Genomic DNA, 16,394 nt, shown 5'->3' with positions numbered 1-16,394 from the left:
ATCCTTGAAAGTAGGATTTTCTCTCCATAAAAGTGGAGGCATCTTCTTCAGGGGTGTGAAGAAGATGAGCAATAGACATGTAAAAGGGCTGTTTGTCATCCGTGTCCCCTGAGTTGGTGCCCAGCACACAGTAGCTGCCATGACGTTTGGTTAAGCTCATTGGAGGGTTTGCTTTTTTAATTTATGTGTGTCCATTTGAATACTAACTCAATAGCATTAAAATTATAACTGCCTTCAAATTCAAAACCATTAAGTTGTATGATACCAAAGTTATAGCTCAATGAATCTGTAGAAAAGGAAGATTTTTAAAACTTAGAAGATGGAATCTATCAAATTCCCTTCCAAAATTTTAAAGTGATTATTAAACTGAAACTTCTCAGTGCTTATATTGTAGATGATCCATAAATATTGCTTTATTTTGTAGGTCATTTTTCATGAAAACATAAGCCCATGTGCTCCCTTATGTCGCCTGCCCTTAATTCAAACATTAATTGCTTCCTTTGTGCCCTAAGATTGTTATGAGAACCGAACTCAACCCATAGGGAGATTGTTTGAAATTCTTAAAGAACTATATCCTCACGCTTTGATAAATGAGTGTAATTAGCTCCAAAATTTTTGTTCAGAAGCTAAAACTGGTGTCATCCATCATTAAATATTCCCATTAAAATTAATCTTAAAAACGTCAGTGTTTCTCTTAATGGAATAATTAATAGAGAAGAGGGCCTCATTTAATGGTGTTGGAGGCCCCTAGGCTCTTCTGTCTTCCTATACCTGCTCTCTCTCCACTCTCCAATCCCATGACTTCGGTTGCCTTCCCTGACCTTGACTCACAGGAGTCTGCAACCAGGACTTCTTTAAGGAACTCACATGTCTAACTGCCCGTTTGACATCTCCACATGGATATCCTCTCACACTTAGCGTGGACCAAATTGAAGACATATTCCCACAGACTCCCCACTTACCCTGACAACAGATGTCACCATCATGCCTCCAGTTGTTAACGCCAACGATTTTTTTTCTCACCCCACATCGATTGGCTCAGTAGATCTCATTACCTCTGTCCTTCAATGGCATTTTTTCCTCCGATTCTTTCCACCTCTGCTCTTTTCATTTTAGTCAAAGGCACCATCATCTCCCACCTGGATAACTCACTTTCTCCACTCCTGTCCCTGCTACCATCAAGTCTCACACGCATCCAGGGCATCTTTTAAAAATGCACAGCCGCTTGTCACTTTCCAGCAGCAAATCTGTTGGTGCATTCCCACTGCATTTCAAATCAAGTCCAAACACTTTCCCATGAGACCCTTCCTCAGTGGTTCTCATTCTTAGAAAATGATCAGAATTTCAGGGGTGCACTGTCTATTGTCATAACAACTGTGGGAGCTGCCGCTGGCCTTAGTGGGCAGGGTAAGGAATGCCTAAACGTTTACATATTGAATACAGAGTCCTTTCTTACTGCTTTTAAAAATGATTCCTTTAACAAGAATGAATGATTGATTGATGATGCCAGTTGGGCACTTACGAGTAAAATTTTGGACTGATTGTACTCATCTGTTGAGGGGTGAGATGAGGGGACTTCAATATAGAGCCCAAATTCTTTACCAACGCACAGAATATGGTTATCTTAACAAAGGAAACAGTAATTAATGTGGGCCATGCGGCTCATGTAGGAGAGGTCTTACTCGAGTCCTAACAAGAAACATTGCAGGTAAGGTCCATCAGTTTATTGCCTACCTACAAACTAGGGGCTGGAATCTCAGTTTTAATACCATTTTAATGTTTATTAGGGGAATTAGGTAACTTTCAACTCCTTAATATTTTTTTTAAAGATTTATTTATTTATACAAGTACTGGGTATAGTCAGAAGTGGGGAGGGTGAGAGAATTCACCAGAGCCAGAGCAGAGAACAGAACAGGCAGGCCGATGAAGTACACTGCTGAGGGGAGCAGCGGGAGCGGCAGGAGAGGTCTGCGCACCATGTGGGACCCTCATCGGTGACCGGGGATCGAACCGGCGCTGCAGAGGCTGTGGGCAGCTTCACAACCCAGCGCTCAGCTGCTGCGCCACCAGGGGAGGCCCTCCTTAATATGGTTTAATTTAAAAATTGTGAGGTGAAATTAATGTATTATATAGGAATTTCATTTTAGGGCAGTGAGAGGAGAACTTAAAAAAATTTTTTTAAAAGAGGCATTGGGTCTCAGAATATTGGACTGTACCTCATTTATTTTGGGATTCCCAGAACTGGGTGTACCCGCCCCCCCAGTCTCAGAATATTATAAGGGAAAGGAAGATGTGGGAAGGGCAGAGAAGAGGGAGGGACAGGAGGGGAGGACCAGCACAGTCAGTCAGATGTGTCATTTTAAGCAAAAACAGAAATATATTTCTTTGCTGGCAAACACATATTTTCTTGTTCTGGGAAATATGTTGATGAAGAATAGACTTTCAATCAACAATTATTTTTTGAGCATTAATTAATTATCTTCTGGGGCTTTTTTCCTGGCTTCATTTTAATTTGAAAATTTCAGGAATGTTAACATACAATCACAGTGTTTACAGTGTTCTTGAAACATTATTCACAAAATTGGATGGAAATTTGTGTGTGCCTGCGTGTCTTTATTTTTTGGCAACAAAATCCACCTTTGGGGGAAACACAAAATTATTTCTCAGTCCATAGAAATACTCTTAGAAATGACCTGAGTGCTTTGGCAAATTGCAAAGGGAAACAGGTATTTGATCAATAAACCAAAACCTATTTTTAAAATTAGAACAACTTTCTTGAAGCCTGTGATCTTTAATCCTCTGTTTATCCATTTGTACTTAATCAAAATATTTATGGCTTAGAAACAGTAATACCAGTAAGTGAATTAATTGCCCATATATTTTTAAGAAAAGATGCACACTTTCATCTTTTAATTTGATGGGAACATAGCCTTGATTGTGTTCATCGTTTCAATCCTACTTTGGAGGAAAGCCACCGGCCTTCCACAGCTCAAATTCAGGGAGTTCTCATTTCACTGTCGAACAGACCCTGTCGCCACAGAGTGGGCACTTGGGCATGGATTCAGCTAAACTCACAGAAAACGTTACTATGATTTTTCTGGGTGATGCTGAAACACTAAAATATAAGGGTAATAACTAACATGGTGCGGAGAAGTCTCATGGGGGGGGGTCACTGAAAAAAGGCTAAAGGCGAATTTGCTCCCCTTCACCCACACATTCTTTCCTCACTGCGAAACAGTGAGGGGGCCAGCAGCGCCAAACGCCCGCCATCCCTTTTGATCTCCAGGGCCTTTGAAATGCGAACATAATTACAAATATGGTTTCCGGCAGCACATGGAAACACTTAGGTAGCATCATCTTTGCAAGCAGTGGTGTTCTCTGCAGATTTCCTTTCTCAAGCCAGATTCCTCTCTGGAAGAAGGTTTGTGCTTCCCCCGTTTTCTGTATGCAACTTTGCCTTTCACTTGCTCACCACCATTTAGAATCCAGAGTATTTGAAGAGTTGGCTGTCAAAAAGCATGAATAAGGACACATGAACCAAAGGGCATCTCTAGAAAGGGGTGTCATTGTTTGGGACTCATCCGAGTACTAACATAGGGGCAACTCTTTTAGTGACACACATGTTTGTGTCCAAAGCACCAAGATCCATGGTAGAGATCAGCAAGGCTGACCAAATCCTTTCTTTAAATTGCACTGGAATGTAACACAGAAGAGATAATAATAGTGAAGACATTCATGTATTTTCTGACCCTGCCAAGTCTGTGCCAGCAGTTCAGTCCCACATTTTAATAGGAGACATATATATTTACAAATATGGAATTTTTTAGCCATTAAGAATTATACTGTGGATCAGTACACATTAACATTATAAATGAGTATTGAATTTGTATTAGGTTATTATTTTTTTAAAAAAAAACAAGGTTAAAACCAATTTTGTGTAGTAAATAAATGTGTTTGAATTTATAAAATGAAATGAGCTGAGTTGTTAGGTAGAAGTCATTAATATTGATTTGCCCTAGATGGTAAGATCTAGGCTGTTTTATTTCATACTTTCTGCTGATCTTTGTTTTCCAATTTTCCTTCCACACGGCTGCATTGCTGCTTTCCTAGGAAGAACAAAGCAATAAATGTTATTGTAAATAAGCTGTGTAACAACAAGTGTTACAATCGCCATACAGCAACTGTGACACCTGCCGTGAGCACAGAAAATGCTACCGAGGTGCAAAGAATTAAAATACGTGGACAGGGCCTCCCTGGTGGCGCAAGTGGTTAAGCACCACACTATGAAGCAATCCGCAGCCTCTGCAGCACGAGTTCAATCCCCAGCCAGGCAGGGAGCAACCCACATGGTGCAGCAGACCTCTCCTGTCTCACCCGCCGCTCCCCTCAGCAGTGTATTTCAGTCAGTCTGCCTGTTCTGCTCCCCACTCTGTCTCTGATGAATCCTCTCACCCCCCGCATCTCTGGTCTATACCCCAGCTCTTGTATGCATAAATAAATAAATCTTTGAAAATAAATAAATAAATAATAAAATAAAATACGTGGACAAAGCCTCAGGGCCAACCTTTCCCAAAGCATGCTCCCCAGAACACGCACCCCACAAAACGCTCTGTGAAAAATGGAAAAAAAGATCGTTTTTAAGACCCATTGCAATGTCTGCCATGTTTAAAGATCTGTACTCTGGATTAAAACTGCACTCTGTCAAGTTCTGCAGTGGAGAGATCTGTGGGAGAGGGTGCCTGGCCCAAGGCCCTGGCTTCCTGGAGGACTGACTGACACCCATGGCTGCTGTAGGAAACTCTCCCTCAAGGAGGCTGAGAGCCGCCATCTTCTTCTGAAGTCCCAAAGGCCCGAGTATTTTGATTACTTGCCTACAGGAGGAATTCCAGTTTAATATGGGCTTCAGTTTAATATGCCTAATGAGTTAAGTGCAAAATAAATGCAGAACTATCCAATGAAATGACATGTGCATCTCTTGCCTGACACTGGACAGATTCTCCTCGTGGGAAGGAAAGTAAAGGTGACATTTCTCTGTGGAGTCTGTCTCCACAGACAAGGGGAAAGTGGATTCTCCCACAGAGAACAAGGGGCTCCTCCCCCTTTGACCCCCTGGCTTTCATTCTTCAAGGTCACCTCTTGGCCTTTTCCAAACATATCTCACTTTCTCCATTCGGTAGAAATGATTCTTCAAAGGTCTCTAGTGAGCAGCACCAGCCCACACAGGCCACTCACTAGGGAGTTTGGCACACATGAGACTAACCGTTTGGGATATACTTAAAATGCATTTGCATTCAATTTAAAAAAAATAGCAATCCAATATAATTTTTTTACACAAATTACATACATAAAAAATTTGGCATTTTAACCATTTTTTCTGGGCACAATTCAGTGGCACTAAGTCCGTTCACATTGCTGTACAACCATCACCACCATCCATTTCCAAAACCTTTTGATCACCCCAAACAAATTCTGTACCCATTAAACACTAACTCTCCAGTAACACCCCCACCCTCAGTACTTCCATTTTACTGTCTCTCCAATTTTTATTATATTAGGTAGGAACCATACAGCATTAGTCTGAGTTTGGATTATTTCATTTAACATAATGTTTTCAAGGTTCATGCATGCAAAATAGTTTTAATTAATAATAATTATTATTTCGTGTCAATGAAAGGGAAGATACAAGTTATAATCTTGTACCAAGTTTCCTTTAACTCTGTAAAAGTTGGAGAGCTTGAGGGCCCAAGACGGAGGTGACTTCCTAGCCTTTCTGTGTTTCTACTAAAATAGAACGTCAGTCATAATTACTGGTCATCAGGATTCAGGGCTCTGTCTGATAATTCTAAATGTATGGCTCAAACATAGACCCAGAAAGTATGGTCTGATTTCCCTCTCTGCAATGAGTCAGGTAAGAGAATAAAAAATACATGACACATAGCTGGAATGTTCTGTTTCAGCCTCAGAGATGATGGTAAATTGAGTCCTATTCCACTTTGATTTCATTATCTGGAAAGTGCCTCTCTGACTTTGGTGACAGCATTTGGACTGATCTACTCCATTTATCTTATTTTGGGGGACATGACATATACGTATGTCCCATCATGTCTTGGATTTCTTCAACGAATGAAAAAATCAAGTGTTAAAACCAAACTTGTTGATTCAAATATTTATACATTGCTTGATCTTAAGAAATCCTGATCACTACAACATGTAAAATGGTGACATTTACACTGTGACCCGACAGACTAAGTCTACTAAAAATAGGATATCTTACTGAAACAGACTACTTGGGGAAAAATGGCCGTTTTTAAAAATCGGCATGCCTAAAATCACAAAGAGATGCTTTTATCTCATCCCTGATTTAAAAAGTTTGTTTAAACACTTTTCATCTCTGTAAACAGTTTACTTCTGTGTGGAAAAGAAGGCTCGTACTTACTGCCAACTTCTTCACAAAAGCATGCTTGAAAGATAAACTTTTCTGCGACCACAGTCTGAACGTATTAACTACACTCAATAGATATGTGCTGGGATTAAAACAATGATAGAGGGACCACGTTTCATCCACGTAAGTTGGATAAAATTTATCCCAGTTATCTGTTTATTCCTTGCTGAGCCCAGCCCAGGTATGCTGGGGTGTCTTCCCAGACTGCAGTGTGCATCCCCACATAACTGCTCACCTGGTGCAGAGTCTCTCCTAGCGTGCGGGTGGAGTGAGAAACTAACCACCAGGTTGCTGAGTGCTCCCTCGTTGCATTTCTGCCCACCTCTGCCAAGTGCTTGTCGACAGTCTGTGCACGGGTGGGTCTTGCTAAATCTAAGTCAGAAACCTGCAAGCCTGCCCTGGGGAGAGACATGCCTTGTGTGCCCTGTGCCAGGGACAGGATATGATGGACCCAGACACTGTGATGATGAAATTCCCGGCAGCTGAGTCGGCTCCTCCTGACTTGGTCACTGAGAGCTGGCTTTGCAAACTCGTCTGCGCTTGTGTGACTTCTGTGCTTGATGGTTGTTGTTTTGTTGTACAACTTTGACTGTTTCTTCATTTTGGTCTTGTCTCCACCTTTAAATGACAAAGCCTATCCATTTCATATTAGAAAGCATTATTTTGTGCTTCTTCAGGAAAAACTCAATTGGTTTATCAAAAAGGTCACGGTACTTTGAAAGCAATGCAAAAGCTTCAGTGGCTTCTTGCCATTCTTTAACGAAGTTTTGCAACAGACAATGCAATAGAAACTAGAGGTGAATTGATTGCTGGTCTGATAAAATCCAATTTTCACATATTCATCAAGACTCGCTGGTTCTAGCATATACAGCTTCACAGTCCAAGTTTGCCTTAGATCCTGTGGTTCTGATATATTTACATCATATTTTTTACCACCACGTTTACACTTTGCTACCTTTTATCAATTGATTTGTTTTTGTGACTTGACTAGCATAACACGCAATATAAAAGGCAAAGTTAACAGATACCAGCAGTATGTAAATATGTAGAATTCAACAATCAAGGCACAGGACACCATTAACTGAATATCAAAGGATCAGACTTTTAGCAGCACAGTGATTATTACCGATGCAGCTAGATTTCTGTGAGAACAAATTAAACTTAACTTTCAAATTTACAGAGTGAGCAGGAACTAAACTGCTTGCTGCGCTTTCCTTCTATACCTAGTGTGGAGAACATGAAGGTCCCAAGGGGTGCTGTGAACAGTGCTTCCCCAAGCGGGGTGATTTTGAGGTATTGTCCTCCAGACAAGCTCTTCACCCAACTAGCCTGACATCCAAAGTCCCCAAGCCATAATTTTTCTCCTATGGCTTCAAGAGAGATCTAGGGCCTCCTTGGTGGCCTAGGGGTTAAGTCTCTCCCACATGGCTCAGCAGACCTCTCCTGTCTTGCCTGCTGCTCCCCTCAGTACTGTATTTCAGTAGCTATGCCTGTTCTACTCCCCACTCTGTTTCTGGTGAATCTTCTCACCCCCCACACCTCTGGCCTACACCCTAGTTCTTCTACACACAAAAAAAAAAAAAGAAAGAAAAGCTAAAAGAGAGAGATCTAGCTCATAAAATTCAAGGTGATTTTTATTAAATATTAACTATCACAAAGCCTGCAACAGAAACTGAGGCTATGAATATAGGTTCTATGTAAAATAGACACAGTCCCTGCCTCCTTGAGCTTATGAGTCAGACCTTCAATGACACAATAAACACAAATAAATCGCAAACTACCAAGAGCAGTAAGTGCTGAAGGAAAAGAAAGATGAAAGAGAACAATAACATGACGGGGCAGGGGGGTGGGGGGGGTCAGGAGGTGTAATTTAAATCAGTGGGTCAAAGGTAAGTGCATGTGAGCTGTTTACTTTTAGAACCGTAAAATGGCGAGCAGTAAAAGGATACTTAGGATACGTTCTTTTTTCTAACAAAATTTGTGTAGCGCAGGAATGACTAGAGACAATGTTCATTGGCTCTTTCATTCAAGTGGTGGTGGTGGTGCTTGCTGGGTGACAGATGCTGTTCTGGGGTTTGGGTGTAAAGGAAACACACAAGGATTGTGTTCTCATGAAGCTTTTACTCAAGGTCGAGTTGCTCCTCAGAATATGAAAAGAGGAAAATATAACTCAATACTGGAGTAAACAATTTAAAAAGTGGGTTAATCATTATTTCATCAATAACACATCATCCCCATGGGGATAAAGCAGCACGCCCTTGTCCAACCACTCTTGCTATAATCTGAATGCCATGCCAAAAAAAAAAAATGCAAAAAAAAGATATCAATCTGAACTGTGATAAGCAATGTTGACAATAAAACTAAAAGGGAGCTGGTTTATCAGGCATGTTAAGTTGATGACACTAGCCATGAAAATATCATCTTACTCCTCTTCTGATTGGAATTTGAGTTGAACTGGAAATTTGCCTGTACAGAGAATTATTGACAACTCTACATTATGTTTTTATAACCAGTAAATAAATTGGCATTCTGGTCACACATGTTGGTCTCCAGTGTGCTGAACAAGCATCTTTCCTGAGAGACGACAGATCAATCAGTGGGCCTGCTGGGCGAGATCTGGACGGTGAGGACAGTTGCAGGGTGAGTGAAGCTGGTCGGGATTTTGCCAGTGGCCTCTGTGGGTATCACCTGAGGACTTGATCTTGTTAACGTAAAAGGCGTGTGGGTGTGGGGCACGTGTGCCTGACTATGGACACCTGAGCATGGGTGTGCGCGCATGTGCGAGTGTGCACACCTGAGCCTAGAGTCAGGGATATAAGGGTGGCGTCACTCAGACACGGAGTTGGAGGAAGGGCTACAAGCGAGCAGGCAGTGCTGCAAGAGGAAGAGGCCCCCAGAGAAGGCTGGAGAAAGCCCAGAGAGAAAAGAGGTATAGAGATTCGCGGGGGGGGGGGGGGGGGGCGCCCTGAGTTGCTGTCTCCCTGCTGGCTTGTTTCCCCTGAATGCTATTAAAAAACCTACGGGGATGATGCCAAGGGCTCCAAGGTTCTCTTTTAAGCTGCCGGACCCCACTGTCAACCTACCTGGCCTGGGAGGTTATAAAATAGCAGCCAAGTGCAGGAAGCACACCCAGCAGGGCCTCCCTGGTGGTGCAGGGGTTAAACACAGGGCTATCAAGCTATCCCCAGCCAGTGCAGCACTAGTTCCATCCCCTGCTGGCCAGGCAGCTACACATGGCCAGCAGACCTCTCCTGTTTCACTCGCTGCTCCCCTCAGCAGTGTATTTCAGTAGATCTGCCTGTTCTGCTCCCTCTCTCTGGTGAATCCTCTCACCTCCCGCACGCCTAGCTTTCACCCCAGTTCTTGTATGCATAAATATATTTTTTAAAAAAAAAAGCACACCCAGCAGCCGTGTCCAGAGACAGGAGGACTTCCCTGAGATCGCCCACTTTAGGGCAAGTCCTCTTTCCAATCAGCAGTTCGCATCAATCAATGGTCAGGAGCTGTTTTGGAGGCGCCCATCAGCTATTCTTAGGCAGGAAACAGTGATTTAAGTTGTGAGGTAGCAAATGGTTATTTCAAGGCTTATAAAAGCCATTTTTCAAAAATTGGCTGCTACTCCTAAGAACTCTCAAAATTGACTAGAAAATGCAGGAGCAATTGAACCTGTAACTTCTGATGCTTTTAGAAGTATGGTTGCCGGCACTATCAGTAGGAAGGCAGGCTAACAGTGCATGGAGCGCTTCTAATTAAACAAACAGACACTTCTCATTTACCCTAATAAGCTGCAACAGCACATGAGATCAAAACAAAACAGCCTGCAGTTCAGTGAGTCTCTTGTGAAAGCAAAAAGATGCAAAATAAGCACGTTTGAATTTGTTGTAAAGTGGCCTAGGACTATTTATCTTAACCACTTGAATATTTGTTATCTGAGGCCAAAATATGCTTATTACCTAATTCTTTAGCAACTTTACTGGATCTAGGATTTGAGATTAGTAGCTATTTTCTTTCAGCATTTCAAATATATTTCACTCTCTCCAGGTAGTTTGAGATCAGTACAACTGGGGATCTTTTGAACAGAATGTCTTCTTTTACTCTGGTTTCTTTTTCTGCAGTTGCATTGTTTCTGGCTATAGATTTATTCTGGGTGTCTTTCATTAGTTCTGAAAATTCTCAATCTGTCCCATACCCCTTTCTGGCCTCTTCAACTGGAACTCTGTTGTTCCAAGCTCCATGTTATACCAATTTGTGATCATGCTTACCTCGTTGCATCTCTGCATTCAAAATAATTTCTAGCCTATCTCCAAATTCACTACTTTTCTTTTCAAGTGATTCTTGTATGTTGTTGAATCTATCCATTGAGTTTTAGCTTTTAATTGTTATATTTCTCATTTCTGAGGTCTTTGCAGATCTCTTAGAAATCGGCTAGTTCTTTTTTTAGGGTTTCCTATTCTGTGAAGATATTTTAAGTTTGAGATGTTGTTTTTAATTTTTTTTTTTAAATTTTTAAATTTTTAATTTTTTTTAATTTTTTAATTTAATTTTATTTTATTTATTTTAATTTTTTATAGAGGCATGTTTTATTTATTTATTTATTTGTTTGTTTATACATGCACTGGGTACAGTCAGGAGCGCGGGAGGGTGAGAGAATTCACCAGAGCCAGAGCAGGGAGCAGAGCAGGCAGAAGGACCGAAGTACACTGCTGAGGGGAGCAGCGGGCGGCAGGAGAGGTCTGCGCGCCATGTGGGACCCTCCTCCAGTGGCCGGGGAGCAGCCGGGGATCGAACCGGCGCTGCAGAGGCTGCGGGCAGCTTCGCAACCCAGCGCTCAACCTCTGCGCCACTGGGGAGGCCCTGTTTTTAAATTTTTAAAAGATAATAAGCATAGTAATTTTATCTGTTGCTGGAAAATTCCACTAGCTACATTAAATGTAGGTTTGTTTCTGCATTTTGTTATTTCTGCTGGTTCTTGTCTTGGTTCCTGTGGCATTTCGTTGCTTTAGATTATGATCTACTTTTTGTTTTCCCTTGGAAAATTATTTTTGAGGATTCCTAGAGGCCTAAAGTGAAGATACCTTTGCCTCTGACTGGTGTACAGAAACACTATTGGTTCAGAAACACATTCAAGTTGTGTAAGGGTTTTTGGAACTTTGGTGGGAAAGCTTCATGCCAGCTTCACCTTCTGAGGGAATGACTGTGAACTTGAGCTCCTGGGGGAGGGTCTCAGCAATTCATCCCCTGCCTCTACTTGCTGTCTAGTGGCCCTGCAAGGCCACTCTTACAGCCAAAGAAGCTTAAGTGTTCTGCCAACATCTCTATATTTTGGCCTAGAAATCCCTTATTCTCTCATCACATCTTTGTTGCTTCTTAAAACTTGTTTTTATGTCCTACCCACTATTGAAAGTTGTACTTTTTTTTTCTCCAGCTGGGAGGGTTGGTCTGAAAAATGTAGCCTGCCATATTATTGGAAATAGGTCTTTAAATTTAAAAATTAAAATTTTAAATTTTTAGAAATTAAAAAATTATTGTCAACCTGGGTCCTCTTGCACACGTGCATGTCCACATTGCCTTAGTATTCTTAGTATTTCCACTATGTGGATATAGTCCCATCACTCCAAGGCAACTACTGCTACCTAATTTTAGTTGTTCCATTTTTTTCTAGAATTTTTTGAATGTAATTGAGCTTAATTTTATATTGTGCCTTTACTATTATCACATGGTATTTTCCATTATCAGCACTATCTGTCACATTTCAATGTCTTGATAGCATTTCATTATTTACTAAACTTTCCTTTAACATAGAAAATAATTTTCAATGTCTATTATTCATAATATTTTGATGAATTTCTCTTTTTCTTTCAGAGATAGGAAATTGCTCATTTATTATATTAACAATATATTCCTGTTTTTGTTTAGCTATATAGTAGCTTAAACACTCTGGTGAATTGGAAGCACCTGGAGGGCCCTGTGCCCAATTGTTTGATTCAGTAAGTCTGGGGAGAGGTCAAGGAATTTGCATTTCTGACCTCATGTGATGCTCATGGGCCCGGGATTACATTTTGGGAATCACTGAAACCACTGTAATTTACAAAATGTCTAAAGATTTGTTTCAATAAATTTCTGAAGAACAATGCCTGTTCCTTAAGCAGTGAGTTATATCTTTCACATTGCAGGGAAAAATAGTAATGCTTATTCTGGTTAGAAAGGAAATAGTGATGTCTATTAAAAGGCCCTTTTTAGTCTCTGGGTTTTGCTAAACCATTTGCCCTTACTATGGAATCTTACTGGCACACTTCTCCATTTGACCCTGGGACTGTATCATTATACAGCTGGCCTTTTCCTTTCTTTTCTTTTTCTGGGATAAGTCACCTGTTCTCATTTAATTCATTTCCTTTGGTCTTTTCCTTCCTGTGGGAAGTCTCTGACATCTGTCCCACATACTTCTTTATGAATACAATGGCTCATCTTTTATCTTTTTATTTTTAACTTTTATGAGTCAATTACTCTTACCCTTTTTATAGTTGTGGTCTTTTCATTCCTTATGTTTTAAAAAGACACTCTAGACTAATTCTTTATAGCTTCTTCTTAAAAAACCTTATTTTTTAACACCTTTAATTACATTCTGTTGACGTTTATATTTAGTTCTGTCTAATGTCAAATACACTAGCAGCATGGAGCTTCTCACCTCATTAGCACCATCATGTGGTGAAATCGTGTATCACGCTGAAAAATTCGCCACATTGTAAGGCCGGGTGCCATTATGCACACAGATAGCACTGAAATTGGAGGTTATAAGTTGGGGGATCTGAAACAATTCTGTCACTTCCTTATATGCACAGCAAATGGGAGCTAGCAGACACCAGTGATTACGTATGTCAACACCGGAGTCAATGACATGAGCTCAGACCCTGGCTCTCCCACACATTGTCTCTCAATTGATAAAACAATTAATACCAGGCTATGCACGGCCATCAGTTAGCTCAATAATATCAGCTATGGGTAGCTGTTAACAAGACATCGGTTTGGCTTGCCCTTCACATTCAAACCCTGAGTGGAAAGGGAAAAAAGACTTCTTCTGACATTTAGAAAATTACACAAAACTAGTGTTAACTATTTCCAGCATGATTAGAAGAAGTAGCATGAAGCTAAAATCTACAAAAGCAGATATTGAAAAAATATTTTTAGTAAGCCATAATTGACAAATGAAACAAAATGGTAAGGGGAAGTAACTTAAAATCCGTTCCAAGACTCAAATCTTTTTTATAATGAAAGTGATTTATGACCTAAATCCTTTTCTATTAAAGAGAAATGCGTACTTTTATTATAAATCCTTGAAAGATACATTTAGGACAAAGCTGGATGGCGGGTGGGGTATTGGTGCTCCTCTGCCTTTAAGCCAAGCATCAATGTTAAATAGAGGGAATAATCTTGCCAGAACTAGAATCTTATGTTCAGTCTCAAAACTGTGGTTTCCCCAGACAGTTCAATGAATTTTTGTTATGCCATTATGCAAATGGCATCTATGTTCATTATCTTTCTACTTACTAGATTCATCAAAAGCTGTCCAGGAACAGATTTTCTGTTTTGTCAACTACACCCACAATCTTGTTCCCAGATTTTTCATCAGTATTTTCAGACTGAGAGGGAAGACAGGCAAGACACAGGAACGATTCATGCATTTTAAACATGCTGCGAGTCTGTGTCAGTGCAATATTCAAGTGTGTAGAGCCGTCTGCTGTTGCTCCCACCATACCCCATGTCAGGGTAGTGCCAGGGTGGCAGAGTTCCTTAGAGTGTTGGTTAAAATTAATATATTCACAATCAATTCCCATGTAATGAACAGGCTGTGCAGAGAAGAGGTCCAAGTTCAGGTCCACCTGAAGTTCTGCAGCCAAGAGTCTAGAAAATCTGTCTAGAATGATGGGGATTTGGGAGTTTTCCAGAAATCTGTTGACTTCTATTTTAATTTCATTGTGGCCAAAGAATATATTTTATATGATTTAAATCTTACTAATTAATGGAAACTTGTTTTATTATAGCCCAGAATGTGGTCTGTCTTAGAGGTTTTGGGTGAATACGATATGTCTCTTCTCCATTTATTTAAATTTCTTTTTCCATTTCAGTTCTTTCATTTTCATGGAGTTCCAGCATACAGTTCTTGCTTGCCTCACAATAAAATTCATGAGTATTTGTAATACTATAAGTGGCATATTTTACAATTCCATTTCTAATTGCTATTTTCTAATATAAGGAAATACTGATTATTAGATACTGATCTTTTATTCATCTAAAGACAATTATTAATCTAGATATATATATAGACAATTTTTTTAAAAAGACTACTTAAATAGACTACTATGAATAAACAGCTTTATTCTTCCTTTTTAAACTTTACATCTTTTATTACATTAATCAATTTTGCCTGCTGCACTATCTATTGATAGACCTCTGACATGAGTTGAAAAGAAGGGTTTAGGGCAGACATATCACCTTGTTCCCTCCCTAGGGTAAAATATTTCAACCCTTGGCATAATCGTAACTATTTGCCTTTCATAATGTCTGTAAGGGCAGGAATGGGCACAGAGCAGGTTTTCTATGACTCCAGCAGATAGGTGAAGGAAGAGAGCCCTAGAGCCCTCAGTGGCTTTTGCAGGCTTTTATGAGGATTTACCAGGTACACAGAAGGCAGGGGTACTGGGGGGCCAGGAGGCTGGCAGGCCTCCCAGCCCCCAGCAAGTCTTTACTCTTTCTGGGTTCTCTAGCCTTCTCTCTCGTGGTTCTGCTTCTCTTCTGCTGGCGTCCCTGTGACACCGCCCTTAAAAGCCCAGTCTCAGCCCAGGTGAATCCCATCTACTTATGCCCTCACCCTACTCCAGGTGCCCGCCGTCAGGCATGCATTCGGGACCACAGGGTTCCATCATCCATCCTAATGGCGGGAGGGCAGAAAAGCCCGATACTTTTTGCCTTACCCTACAATTTCCTTTATAAATTGAAGGGAGTCCTTTTCTTTGTTAGGGCTGTTTTCATCAAGAATTGGCAATGAATCTTCTCCAATCTTTTTCTGAATATATTGAGATGGTCTTGATAATAATTTTAAATGAATGCAGTAAGATGCATTATTTGATTGATTAAAAAAATGGGTAAAATTTGTATTCCAGGAAAAAAATGCAGCTGGCCATTGTATCCTTTTTCTCTACTAATTTGCTAGCATTTAAAAAGAATTTTCACATCTGTATTCTTGAGAGATACTCGTCTGTGACTTTTTACTTCAGTCATTGTGAGGAAATTCCTACGTGGGTTATGCTGTCCTAAAATTAATTGGAGAGTATTATCCCTTCCCCTATTTTCTTAGAGTTAATATAAGGTTGACATTACATGTTTTTTAAATATTAGTAGAATAAACCAGTCATCTTGGTCAATCTGGGTCTTGAGTTTTCTGTGTAAAGTGGTATTTAATTAGGAATTCAATTTTTGCAATTGATGTTCACCTGCTCAGATTTTCTATTTCTTCTTCTGTCAGTTTTGATAAATTTTGTTTTCTAAGGAATTTGTTCATTCCTTCTAAGTAATCAAATTTTATTGAACAAAATTTGTGATATTCTCCTCTTATGATTTCAATTAGATATTTTCCTCCATACTATTGATATTTACACTGTGTAGGAGAGTCCTGTGCCTTGCAGCCTATTTAGCAGTATCCCAGCCCCTACCCACTAGATGCTGATAGCAGCTTCCCCACTTGTGACAACCTAAAGTATCTCTAGACAGTGCCAGGTGTTCCTTGGGAAAAAACACCTTTGGTTGGAACCAGTGTTTTAATGTGTGCAGAATCTTTAGTGACCTTTCATTCCTGATCATTTGTCACTTTCTGATTAACTTATGTGAAGTTTTATAGGGTATACAGGTGCACCCTGGCTATGCCTACATTTTCCCTGTGGATCAGCTTCTTGTCCCT

The 16,394-nt window shown here is 40.3% G+C and overlaps 1 protein-coding gene across 2 annotated transcripts in view; it reads left to right on the top strand.

Moving 5' to 3' along the window:
* Positions 1-6,560: 6,560 nt before the first annotated feature.
* The window catches only part of MMAA (metabolism of cobalamin associated A), a 31,560-nt gene continuing 21,726 nt past the window's right edge, over positions 6,561-16,394 (top strand). Inside the window, exon 1 of one of the 2 annotated variants that reach the window (XM_054690247.1) lies at positions 6,561-6,565. The gene's annotated coding sequence lies outside the window, so the exon portion shown is untranslated. Of the gene's footprint in view, positions 6,566-9,302; positions 9,372-16,394 lie in introns of those variants that run through there. The other variant, XM_037496440.2, reaches the window with a different exon arrangement.

This window comes from Talpa occidentalis, unplaced genomic scaffold (genome assembly GCF_014898055.3).
Source record: "Talpa occidentalis isolate TD23 unplaced genomic scaffold, MPIMG_talOcc4v2.1 talOcc4.8, whole genome shotgun sequence".
Classification (NCBI taxonomy): domain Eukaryota; kingdom Metazoa; phylum Chordata; class Mammalia; order Eulipotyphla; family Talpidae; genus Talpa; species Talpa occidentalis.
This window is presented reverse-complemented; position numbering and strand designations above follow the sequence as displayed.